Source organism: Herpailurus yagouaroundi, unplaced genomic scaffold (assembly GCF_014898765.1).
Source record: "Herpailurus yagouaroundi ecotype Mexico unplaced genomic scaffold, PumYag 77, whole genome shotgun sequence".
Lineage (NCBI taxonomy): Eukaryota > Metazoa > Chordata > Mammalia > Carnivora > Felidae > Herpailurus > Herpailurus yagouaroundi.
In genome coordinates this window covers 37,624,881-37,637,464 of record NW_024412388.1, presented here as the reverse complement: position 1 = coordinate 37,637,464, position 12,584 = coordinate 37,624,881, and the positions used below count along the sequence as shown (strand labels likewise).

Genomic DNA, 12,584 nt, shown 5'->3' with positions numbered 1-12,584 from the left:
CCCCCCCCCCCTCCCGCCACCTACATGTCGCCCTTCCCTTGGTCTCGTCCCTTTGGGTCAGTCCTTCTGGACTCAGCCTCATCCCTTCCCCATGTCCACTGAGTCAGTGCGGTCCTGGTCCTGGCCCCGTCGCCCTTTCCACCTGTCCCTCGACCCCCTCCTCTTTGGGTCTCCTCAGTGCTAATCACCAATCCACCCATTCGGTGCTCTTTGGGGCCCCTTCCCCATCAGCTCCTCCTGGTCCTGCCTCTTCATCATTCTCTCCTAGCCTCCTCTGGGTCCTTCCTACCCCAGCTGGGGCAGAAATGAGAGCCACCCAGGATCACCTTGCCAGCCTTCTGTGTCCTGACACCATGCTGGTCTTGGACATTAAAAGGGTAGAGTGGGGGGGGGGAGGGGGTTGGCAGAGAGAGAAGGCCAGCTTTGTTTGGGAGGAGGATGTCTGGTGGTTCCAGGGTCACCATCTCCTCTCTCTGCTACCTCCTGCACACCCCTGCCCTGTCCAAGACATTTGTGAGCATCCTTTGAAAAAACAAAATCCTGAAAGGTGATCCAGCTAGCACATTTGGGGGCCAGAGGACTGGCTGCTTTAAATCAAGGGCCCCCAGGGGCACCCGGGTGCTGTAGTCAGTTGATCTCCGACTTCAGCCCAGGTCATGATCTCATGGTTTGTGAGTTAGAGCCCTGCATAGGGCTCTGTGCTGACAGCTCAGAGCCTGGAGCCTGCTTCGGATTCTGTGTCTCCCTCTCTCTCAGCCCCTCCCCAGCTCGTGCTCCGTGTGTGTGTCTCTCTCCCTCTCAAAAATAAATAAATATTAAAAAAGAATTTAAATCAAGGGGTCCCAGAAAGTCCATAACATAAGAGTTGCCTTTCTGGATGCCTCTTCATGCTCCTTCTGTTCGAGAGAAAGAGTTCCCTTCCCTTCTTCCTCTCTCTTTCTCTCTCCCACATGCACACACACACACACCCCGCATGCACACTGGAGAGAGGCACAAAACACAACCAACACAGGCCAACAGAGCCCGAAGTTCCAAGGACCAGTTGCTGGGCCAGAGAGAGACTCCCTAAGTGCTTCCACAGACTGGAGGTCTGAGAAAAGTGCTTACTGACCCAGAAATGCCACACTCACATCTTATTGGAGATGGGGGTGACTTAGTGGTTTTTATTAAAAACTCACTCTGGGAAACACCACCTACCACCACCATCCAGAGGTGATGTCACCCTGAGCCTATTTTCAAGAAATCTTTCCAAAGTGACAGGGCAGCCAGCCCTGGCTTGAAGGGAACCAAAGAATGCAGAAACCTTGCCTTAAAGAGGCTTGTCCTGGGGGGTGGGGCGGGGGGGGGGGGGGGGGGGGGAGGCAAGATCACTGGAGCAGCGCTGGAGTAGGTGAGGCAAGTGAAGTGCCTAAGGCCTAAATTTAAGGGGGCACTCGCTCTCAGGGTGCTGGAAGTTCAGGGTCGGCACTTGAGAGCCAGGGCCTTCTTAAATTTGTGGCTTTGGATGCCTCATCTGCATTCTGGCCCTAATGTGGATGGAGTGCCCTGGGGTAGAGATGACCAAAGCTAGCTACTGCAGGCCTGTGGTCTAGGGCTTCCAAATCCAAACTCGAAGCTTGAGGGCCCCACTCTCCCAGCTCCAATCTGGTGTAACAGCCACCATTACCAAGCCTTTGTCTGTGTCACATGCATTATCTCAGTTCAGGGCAAACACCTGGTGAGGTCAGTACTGTTCCATAATCTCTGCTTTGCAGATAAGGAAAGTAGGGCTCTGGGAGGTTAAGGGACCTACCTAACTTCACACAGCTAGTAAGTGGCAGGGCTGGAATTAAACCCAGAGCCCAGGGCACCAGCATCAGGACTTGTCCAAGAACACCATATGTTAAAGCTGAAACTGTAGAAACGACTTCCTCTGGAGTTCTTCCAGCTCTCACAACTTTGGCTGCAGAGTTGATGCCTAGCCTGTCTCCTGACCTCCAGGTCAGCATTTCCAGTGTCCACTGGACATCAACCTCGACCCGGTGCACCCCAACCCCATCCTGCTCCCCTTTCTGCCCTCCAGATCTCAGCAAACAGGCCCTTGCCCCCTCATCACCTGGAGCAGAAATAATGAGCACCACCTTAGGGTCTTCCTTCCCCCGCCACTCCCCACATCTCAGCAATCTGCAAGTGCCAGTCAGTTCCTCGTGGACCCCAAACCCATCCCTCCTTCAGGCCTCCTGGCCTCAGTTTAGCCCACAACACTCACTGAGCACTTCTGTGCCAGGCCCTCTGCCCATGCTCAGGGAAGACAGAGACAAAGAGGCTCTCGATCTGGTGGGGAGATGGACACACAGCTATGAGAGAGGTGGGCAGAGGGGGGCTGTAGAAGCAGAGGGGAAGGAGAAGGTGACACTCAGAGATCTGGAGATGACCGCCCCCCCAACCCTACAACCATGGGGAGCTAGGCTGGTTTATGTGCACAGTTTCCCCCTCAGTACCCTCTCTACACTGCACTCTACTGCCTGAGCCCAGGCCTTACGGAACACAAGACGGTACAGGCACAAAGAACAGCTCACATAAGACAAGACAAGCAACTGCAGGAGCAGAGAATCTCGCTGGGCGAGAGGAGCCACCTGGGGCCAGTGATCATTTGAGCCTCAGTTTCCTCGCCTGCCAAATGGGGGCAGTAATGAACCCTCTCAGCATTGTCATGAGATTCAGATGAGGTCATGTAGGAAAAGGTGCTTAGCCCACAATGGCACTTGGTAACAGGAGATTCATCTTTCTGCTCCCCAGTTGGCATTTCCAGTATTAAACCAGGAAGGGAAGGAGGGAGGCAGAGCCAGAGAAGTGATCTCAGAGCCTGCATATTTTTCAGGTGCAGCATAATCCTGCAGCTGAACTCAGGCACAGAATCAGAGCCACCATCTCTCCCGCCTTCCCTTAGGGCCTAAGGCCGCTCTGAAGACCCCTACCCCAGCCTCTGTCTCACACCTACAGATCTGGTTTGTGTGTGTGTGTGTGCGCGTGTGGGGAGGTGGGAGGCAGTTATGGCGAGTGACTTTTATTACTTCCCATGGCAGACAGCAATTTTCTTGTACTTTCAATTTTCCAATCCATGTAGAGCCTGGAACATAGTATATGTTCAGTAAATGATACTGAATGTGCACTTGGCTATGCTAATCATGGGGAGGGTGGGGGCAGGGAACTGGGCCAAAGGGGTGAGAACCCAGACTTTTCCAGTTCTCTGTGCCTGCCTGGCCCCCTCCATTGGGCCTGCTTCCCGGAGCCGAGCAGGCCGGTGTCAGGGGGTGGCCCAAGGGCTAATCCGTGTTTTCAGCGTGGCTGGGCCCTCTTTTCACAGGCCCTGGGCCGGACGGGATGCGGCTGAGCATCCGGGCATAAGATGGCCAGTGAAGGCGGCCCCTTTCTCATGGGCCTGGATTCCAGGCGGCCCAGCGTCTGAGTGGAGCCCCTGGGGCGGGAGGAACACAGTGGCTGGGCTGGGCAGTCCTTTGTCTGACCACGCTGGGTGGATATTCAGGCTGGCAGGAGGGATTAATGGCCAGGGATTGGCCCTGGGGCCGGCCTTCCCACTGCCCTTTGGAGGCCAAAGGCCCAGGTCAGGGCACACAGCGTTGATGGCTCCCTAGATAGGAATGGAAATTCCCACCCTGTCCAAAGCTGTTAGCATCAGCCCCCAAGGCTCCCTGCCCCCAGCCCCACCCCTACAGAGGCACCAGGAGTCAAGATGGGCTTCGAGGCAAGGAGCAGAGGGTGGGGGCCGGAGCTTCTCAACCCCTCTGCCTGGGAGAGTCCTTTCAGGTCCTTGCCCCAAGATTCACAGTGCCTCTAGGAGAGCCCATGATTGCTACTCCAGAGCGCTGGGGAGAAAGGGCTGTGTTACCCCAATGAGAGTCCAAGGGGCCAGCCTGAGCTATCACCAGACCTGGAATATTCCTCAAATACCCCCAAAGACCACTCCAGAGTCATATATTCCTGAAGCCCTCATCACAGCATCCGCAGATCCCATAGTCCAGAGGCTGCAGAAAGGGCTCAGGAACCAAAGGAACTCTAGGAGACACCCGCCTGCACCCCCACCACTAAGGGATCCTGAGGGCTGCTGAAGGGCCTCTTCCCTCTTACCCCCAAGACTGGAGCTGCCCAGGATACTGCTCCTTCCTCAGAGCCTGGGCCAGATACCTCCAATCTGGCCGAGGGTATATTGCGCCCCCATTCTGGTGTGACCTTTTCTAGCCAGGCTGCTTCTGAACTAGTTAACGAAAGCAGCAGCCCCACCCTTACCGACAGGGCCTGATCCCTGTGGGGTGCCCTCTGGGCTGAGGGGCCTGAACCAGGCTCAGGAAAGGAAATAAAGTCAGGCCTGACTGTGGGGAGAGCACCAGAGAACAACCAAGCAGAGGATGCCCCTCTTTGTGGCTCTTCATGCTTCAAGCACTTCTATTCAGCAAACCCTAAGGACCTGTGTCCAGGCTGCCTCAGGTGCTGTGTCAGTGATAAGTCAGACTGTTCTCTGCCTTCATGGTGCTCAGGAGGGGGCAGCCACACAGACACTTCCCGTACACGGTGGGCAGTGTGTGATGCAGGCAGAGAAGGGACTGAAGGGGCACAGAAGAGGGACCTCGCCCAGCTTGGCAAAGTTGGGAAGGCTTCCTGGAGGGGGTAAAGCAGCAGTGGGCCAGATTGGCAGGCCCCAGGCTGGATTGAGGCTCATTCTCTGCCTTCATTCTCTCTGTCACTTTGCACTTAACCTTGACTCTTTATGTTTCCGTCTCCCACATTAGACTGTACCTATTGAGGACAGGTACACATCTTACTTATATTGGGATCCCAGACACTCAGTTCAGGGCCTGGCATAAGCCGATGGTCTATAAATACGTATCACACGGCTGGAAGGATGGCTGGATGCCAGAACAAGAAAACTGAAGGTGAGGAGCTGAAGGCAAGAGGATATGGTCCATTCTGGGAAGTCCAAGACTTGCCATGTTTTTCTACTAAGCATTACATGAGCGAATATATGTAAAGTTCTCGGGACATTGCCTAGCACACATCAATGCTGTGTGTCAGCTGTTGTTTGCTGTCGCTCTTATTGTTGTTGTTACTGTGATTGTTCACTGTGGCTAGTAGAGAGTGCCAAAGGACTGAGACAGAGAAGGTAGACGGGGTCAGATTGTAGATGAATTTATTTGCCAGGCTAGGAGCTCAGATCTTTTCAGACAACAGGTGGCCCTTGGAAGTTTTTCAGCGGGGGAGTGGCATGGTCACAACCCTTGTGGAGATCATTGTGGCCACAGAGAGACTAGAGAGGCAAGAGGCTGGAGGCTGAGACCAGATGGGAGGCTGAGCAGACAGTAAGGTGTGAACCAAGGCTCTGGCTCTGGAGGAGCATCAGACCCCTTGTTGCCATTCACTCCAGACCAGGTCAGAGAGGGACCCTCCACCGTCCATCTCAGAGAGTGGCTTAAACAGCCATGCCACACAGTCCAGGAATTGGCCATCATCCCGTCCATCACCACGTGCCCCTTTCTCTCCTTCTCTGACCACCTCCAGTCACCCAGACCTGTCAGCTCTCAGAAATTGCCCTCAAATCTGTCCTCTGCTCTTGTCTCTCTGTCCCGATCCTTGTTGAGGCCAATACCAGCTCTCACAGTGCCCAGGGCAGTAGCCTCCTGACTGCTCTCCTGACCTCCCCCTCCGATTCTGCCTCTAGTTAGTAGCTAGAGCGACACGTCCTCTGCAGGCAGCCCTTCTTGAGCACCTTCAGGGGCTCCCGTCACTGACTCCCGTCGAGACTCAGAGCACAATGTTAACCATGGCCTGACCTGCAGCCCCACCGCTTGCCCACAGTGCACACACATTCGGTACAGAGCCACTGTCACCGAGCGCCAGGTCCTCTCCTACTCTGAGGCTTTGGGAAGTGCAATGAGCACAGCCTACTTTGCCACTTTTATTTTTTTTTTTATTTTTTTTTTTAAGTTTATTTCTGAGACAGAGAGAGACAGAGCATGAACGGGGGAGGGTCAGAGAGAGAGGGAGACAGAATCGGAAGCAGGCTCCAGGCTCTGAGCCATCAGCCCAGAGCCCGACGTGGGGCTCGAACTCACAGACCATGAGATCGTGACCTGAGCTGAAGTCGGACGCTCAACCGACTGAGCCACCCAGGCGCCCCTACTTTGCCACTTTTAGGTAAAAATACAGTCTCATTTATTTTTCCAACCAGTCCCTCCATCTCCTAAGACCTTTATTAACATCTTTTCCTCTGAGAGACTCCCCACCCCCCTCGGCACCTGCCTGGCGTATTCTTCCTTGTCCTTTGAGTACCACTCGCATTAGGCACTTTCCGCTAGAACACATTTCCCAACTCCCCCCTCCACTCCCTTCCCCAGGGAGAGGGCCGGCTGGCGCCTCCGGCTGACCCTACCCAGAGAGACTTGAGTACACGCTGTGTGTCTACCTCCCTCTGTGCCCAGTTCCTCCTCGGACCCTATGCCAGGCTGCAGGCAGCACAGCTCAGTGAGCCTTGTTGAGTGACTACTACCTAGGTGAATGAATGAATGAATGAATGAATGAATTATGAATGAACAAATCAACAAATGAGTGCACGTGTCTGGAAAGGCAAAAGTTCCCCGAGCCTGGTTGCCAGCTGGGAATCCGCCTCCTGCCTTCACTGTCTCTCTGCTCAGCTCCGCAGCCCTGGGCCGAGACCCCCCACGCTGTCCCTGCCTCCGCAGGGTCCAGACCCGGTTCAGGCTCAGACTCAGACAATGTTGGCTCAGCCCTGAGGGTGTAATTCCAGCCGCTCCTAAACCACACCCCCGGCATCTGAAGTATGTTTCCTGTCATTTTGGGCTGTCAGCGTTGTGTGTTTTGCCATCTACCTCGTCCCCCCACCCTAGGCAATCTCAGGGCTCACTGGCCTCCCTGCTTCTCGTTTCCAGGGAAGCTGAGGGGGACTGGTGCTATCAGCCAGACTGACTGAGCCAAAGGAACCCAGGCCGGAGAAGAGTGAGTTTGAATCCACCACTAATTGCTGTGTGACCCTGAGCAAGAGCTATAACTGCTGTGGCCCCTGCCAGACACATAAGCCCCTAGTGCCTGAAGAACTCTGTGATGGTCCAGGCCAGGGTTCCCAGCCTGTGGGCCCCTTAGCTCAAGTAAGGCATCTGGAAACCACATGGCACTCGGTGCTGTCTGTAAGGAGGATAGACGGTGTGTCTTACACACAAGTATGAAGGCTTTTCGAATGGACATGGATGCTGCTGTGACAGACAAGTACCCACATTGTAAAGCTTTACGGAGCGCCTGGGTGACTCAGTTGGTTGAGCTTCTGACTTGGGCTAAGGTCATGATGTCACAACTCAGCTCATGAGTTCGATCCCTGCATCTGGCTCTGTGCTGATAGCCCAGCCTGCTCTGGATTCTGTGTCTCCATCTCTCTCTCCGCCCCTCCCCTGCTTGCACTCTGTCTGTCTCTGTCTGTAAAAAAAATAAATAAACATTAAGAAAATTTTTTAAAATAAAGCTTTGCATCAGTGGACACTAAAAGCACAACTGCTATTATATGGAGTCACTGAGGGGTAGTTTTAAAGCCCACTCTTTTTAAAAAAAATTTTTTTTATGTTTATTTATTTTTGGGAGAGAAAGAGACAGAGAGTATGAGTGGGGAAGGGGCAGAGAGAGAGGGAGACACAGAATCCAAAGCAGGCTCCAGGCTCTGAGCTGTCAGCACAGAGCCCGACGTGGGGCTTGAACTCACAAACCGTGAGATCATGACCTGGGCCGACAACGGACATTTAACTGACTGAGCCACCCAGGCTCCCCTAAACCCCACTCTTAAGCTACTGCTTTAGTCTGATATGCCTTCTTTACAGTTTTGGATATTGAGGTCCAGACAGGAGAGAGATGCACCCAAAGTCCCAAAATAAGCGCAAAGCCAAAAATGAAGCCTAGAACTCTGACCACCCCCCAGCCCTAGCTCCTCTCCTCTGCACTTATTCAACAGTATTTATTAAGTACCTGCCTTGCAACAGACTCTACGCCAGGCACTAGGGAGCCAGAGATGAAGACCAAGTGTGCCACCCGCAGGGGCTGACATTTTCTGGGAGGTAGGTGGGCGTTATGCAGGGAAAGGAGACACTGAACAAAGATTTTATCCTAACTTCCTTTTTTTCACGTTTATTTATTTATTTCGAGAGACAGAGCACAAGCAGGGGAGGGTCAGAGAGAGAGAGAAAGAGAGAGAGAGAGAAAGAGAGAGAGAGTCCCAGGCAGGCTCCACACTGTCAGTGCGGAGCCCAATGCAGAGCTCAGTCTTGGTGAACCGTGAGATCATGACCTGAGCTGAAATCAAGAGTTGGACGCTTAACCAACTGAGCCACCCAGGCTCCCTTATCCTAACTTTCTACAGAAGCCATTGAAAAACTAGAGTCAGGAAGTGGTATGATAAGATCCCTGTTGTATAATAACCAGTACCTTTGTAATGCAGATGATGGACTGGAAGTGTTTTATCATTTAGGATGTTTTTGGCTTCATGTAACAGAAAACCTCAACTCAAAATGATTTAGGCTGGAAGGAAATATATCTATATATTTTTTCCCTCACAAGAAGGTCAGAGGCAGGCTGCAGTTAGGGCTCTGGCTCCCCTTTTCTGTAATTCTCTTGGCTCTGCTGTCCCTCATGGGTCGGCTTCATCTTCAGCCTGGCGACAGGGCAATTACAACACCCAAACTACAACACTGAGTTCCAAGTATCCAGAAGAAGAGAGGTTGTCTCACCACCCGGGCTGTGTCTCCTCAGCTCTCATTGGCCAGAATTGGATCACCTCCCATTCCTAAACAATCTCTGGCAAGGAAAAATAAATTACAGGTTTGATCAAGACTAATCAGACCTTACCCACTCCCAGAACTGAGGATGGGTCACTTGCCCACAAAACGGGCTGCTGCATGAGAGTAGATACAGAAAAACCGGGTTCCCTCAGGAAGGAGGAATTGGAGCCCTCAACAATGTCTGTTACAAGGGGAGAAGAGAGAAGAAGGGAAGCCCAGACTGGAGTCAATTGAACAGGGGAGCTCCTGTAAGGCACTCACCCCCTGCCTTGCATAAACCTCCCATGTGTCTCTGCCTCCCCACTTGGCTCTCAGCTCCTGAAGGGCAAAGCTTGGGACTCATACTCTTGTGGATCCAGTGCCAGAGTCACCAAAGAGGGAGAGGAATGTTAGAAAAGGCAGTGTATTTCTGTAGTAGGAAGCATGGGCTCCCATCTGAGAAGTGTCCCAAGCACGGAGCAGGGACTGACACCCTGTGAAACATCATCTGGCTGGGTGCCCTGGGACAATCATCTGGACCTCCTGAAGTCTCAGTTTCTCCTTCTTCAGGATGTTCTCATTCTTTAGCAACACCCACCTCCCCCCCAAAAATATTCAATCCCTATCACTCTGGATGATCCTCAGGTTGGGGGATGAATGGGGAAGAGGAAGAAGAGGGGCAAGAGGGCAACTTGGACAGATGGAAGGACAAGTCAGCTCCAGACAGCCTATGAGATTAGGTGCATCTCATCCCAACACTGCTTTCGATGACATGTTGGCAGTTTGACAATGGTCACAGTGGGAGGTTTTACACCATGGAAATGGGCCAGTGCTACCAATCAGAACCTACTGCCACCTCCCTCCCCCAGAAAGCCAGCTGTTAAACATTCACTTGACAAGTCTCCAATGACTAGAATGATAAAGCTCAGATTAGACACAGCCCCTTTTTTGTGGCTGTCAGAAGACTCCATCTCTCTCTGCCCCTCCCCCCCAAAATAAATAAAATTAAAAATTTTGTAAAAAAAAAAAAGTGGGGATGGCACCTGGGTGGCTCAGTCGGTTAAGCGTCCAACTCTGGCTCAGGTCACAATCTCTCGGTTTGTGAGTTCGAGCCCCACGTCGGGCTCTGTGCTGACAGCTCAGAGCCTGGAGCCTGCGTCAGATTCTGTGTCTCCTTCTCTCTGTCCCTGCCCCGCTCACGCTTTCTCTCCCACTCTCTTTCTCAAAAATAAATAAACATTTAAAAAAATTTTAAAAAGAAGAAGACGACCCCAGGGAGGGAGGGCCTAGAGCGTAGAGCTCTAGGGAGAGGAGGAGCAAGCATTTACCTGTTCTTTCTATGCAGCCACTTGGCTTCACCATGGAGCCCCGTGTCTATGCCCAGCACAAGGCCAGAGCCTTACAGAACACCTCTAGCACAGCAGTTCTGTGCATCGGGCCAACCCTGCACACTTTCTCCTGAGCTATAGTGCTATAGTTCATACTGTGTGACTCAGTGATTCCCCTGCTAGGAGTTCATCCAGAGGAATGTGCTGCACCATGCGTGCTCAAGGGTGCTCATGACTGTCATTTGTAATACGGGAAATTGAACCTGATGTTCTACAGTAAAAAGTAGGGTCCATTCCTTGAAACATTAGGCAAACATTGAAAGACCAATTTTGAGGAATTTTTAGTGACCTGAAGAAGCGTTCATGATATGTGTTAAATACATGAAACAGGGTATGGCGTGCCTGGGTGGCTCAGTCGGTTGAGCATCCGAGAGCCCCGCATCAGGCTCTGTGCTGAGTGTGGAGCCTGCTTAAGATTGCCTCTCTCTCCCTCTGACCTTCCCCGCCCACCCCCCGCTCATGCTTTCTCTCTCTCTCTAAAAAAACAAAAACAAAACAACAACAACGACAAACCAGGGTACAGAAGTTACATGGCATGGTTCCAATGTGTATGTATATACACACATAGAAAAGGAACAGGAAGAAAATACACCAAAATATCAACAATTTTATCTTTAGGTGATGAGTCTCAGGTGATTTTTCCTTTTTTCTTTTTGAGAATTAGAAGTATGCTCATTATTCACTGAATTGTGTTTTTGAGACGGTCACTTGGCTGCGTGTGTGTGTGTGTGTGTGCGTACTGCAATAAAAATCCTTTTAATTTATCCATATTTAATACACCAGAAACCAATAGCAGTGGCTGCCTCAGTGGAAGAAAACGGTGTAGTTATGGAGCAGGAGTGAGAGGGAGACTAACTCTGTGCCATTTGCATCTTTTGAACTTGGAATCACGTGAGTGTATCACCTGCTCAAATGGGTTGATTAAATTTTAAAAAAATAGACAATAAGCATGCATGAGTTATTTAACCAGCAGCCATCCCCAGTTCACAGATGACGGAAGGGAGGCTCACAGAGGGGGAGGGAACTCCCCCGGGTCACTCAGCCGGAACACAAGTCCAAGCTTCGGTGCTGTCCGGTGGTAGCCATCCCTGAGTGTGCTTGGAGATTTGAGTCTTCTAATTACTGCTTCCCTACGGATTATCACCATTTGATAGATGCAGAAACTGAACACACTCAAGTTCAGAACCCCTCGCCTCACCCCAAATCGCCTAGAGCCCTGGCTCCGGGCTTCCCACCTGGCACCCTCCCCCACAGCCCCATCAGGCAGGTAGGCATAGTCTCCACAACAGTCGGTTAAGGCAAAGATCCTGTAGATTGCCCCTAGGAGACCCAGAGAGGGCGATCACTTACCCCAAGACCCTCAGCCAACTGTATGTCTCCCAGAGGACTAGAACCCAAGGAAGAGTCCAGAACCTCAGGCTGGGAGAAAGAAGCAGTCTCCCAGAGGCAAGAAGCAGCATCTGGAATAGTTTAAGCCTTTGGAGCAGGCGTGCAGTCATTAGTCGAGCTTTGGCATGTTTGGGGGCAATAACTGCATATTTTCTCCAGGATGCATTGTGAACCGCCTTTGCTCAGAATGTAATGAGTATGTTTCCTAGGAGGGGGGGATGTTTGCGCTCCTCCCTGGCCCGCCTGGGCTGCTCTCCTGCCGTCTGCTTGGCGTGAGGCTCCCTGCCTTCCTATTTTTAGGTGGATCCAACAACAGCCTAGCATGGGCCGCTGGATGCAGCTGCGAGCATGGCTGTCCTGGCGGGACCAAGGTCCAGTGCGGCAGCCTAGTGGAGAAAGGATCATTTGCTCCAGTGCTTTACTGTGGTCAAAAGTCACTTCTTCTCATCCCTGTTCAAAGACTCCTCCCCGGGGACTTTCCAAGCTTCAAAAATGGAGGCTTAGTTACTGTTTTTTCCCCCAGAAGTTGCATGGGTGGAAAATACAAATCCATTCATCGCTTGTGTCCCTTCCCTCCAGCCCCAGGCTGCTGCTTTCCCTCGTTCCCCTTTGGGCCCTTACAGAGTTAGCTTCTTCTGCCTAGAATGCCCTTCCTCCTCTCTCTGCTCCCACCCCCATCTGGAAAACTCAGCTCACGCCACCTCCTCCAGGAAGCATTCCAAATGGACCTGTGACTCCTTCTCTAACTTCCCCACAATGCCCATGCTTCCCTCCATCACAGCCGTTACCATACTCAGTACTGAATGCTTGCTCAGCTCCCCCTAACTCTGTGAGTCTGGGGAACTGGTGGTGTGAATTATTCCTCTAGAGTGACTCCTAGCATCCAACATGGGGCCAGGGACAGAACAGTTGCAGCACGGATGCTGACTGACTGACATTACAGATGCTGACTGACATTACATTACATTACATTACATTACATTACATTACATTACATTAC

General features: G+C 52.1%; 1 long non-coding RNA gene across 1 annotated transcript in view; it reads left to right on the top strand.

Annotated features, from left to right (window-relative positions):
• The first annotated feature begins 4,488 nt into the window (after nt 1-4,488).
• Nucleotides 4,489-12,584, top strand: part of LOC121018368 (uncharacterized) — an 8,741-nt gene continuing 645 nt past the window's right edge. The window contains exons 1-3 of the long non-coding RNA XR_005785170.1: nt 4,489-4,931; nt 6,942-7,008; nt 10,979-11,086. This is a non-coding gene — a long non-coding RNA (uncharacterized LOC121018368). The remainder of the gene's footprint in view (nt 4,932-6,941; nt 7,009-10,978; nt 11,087-12,584) is intronic.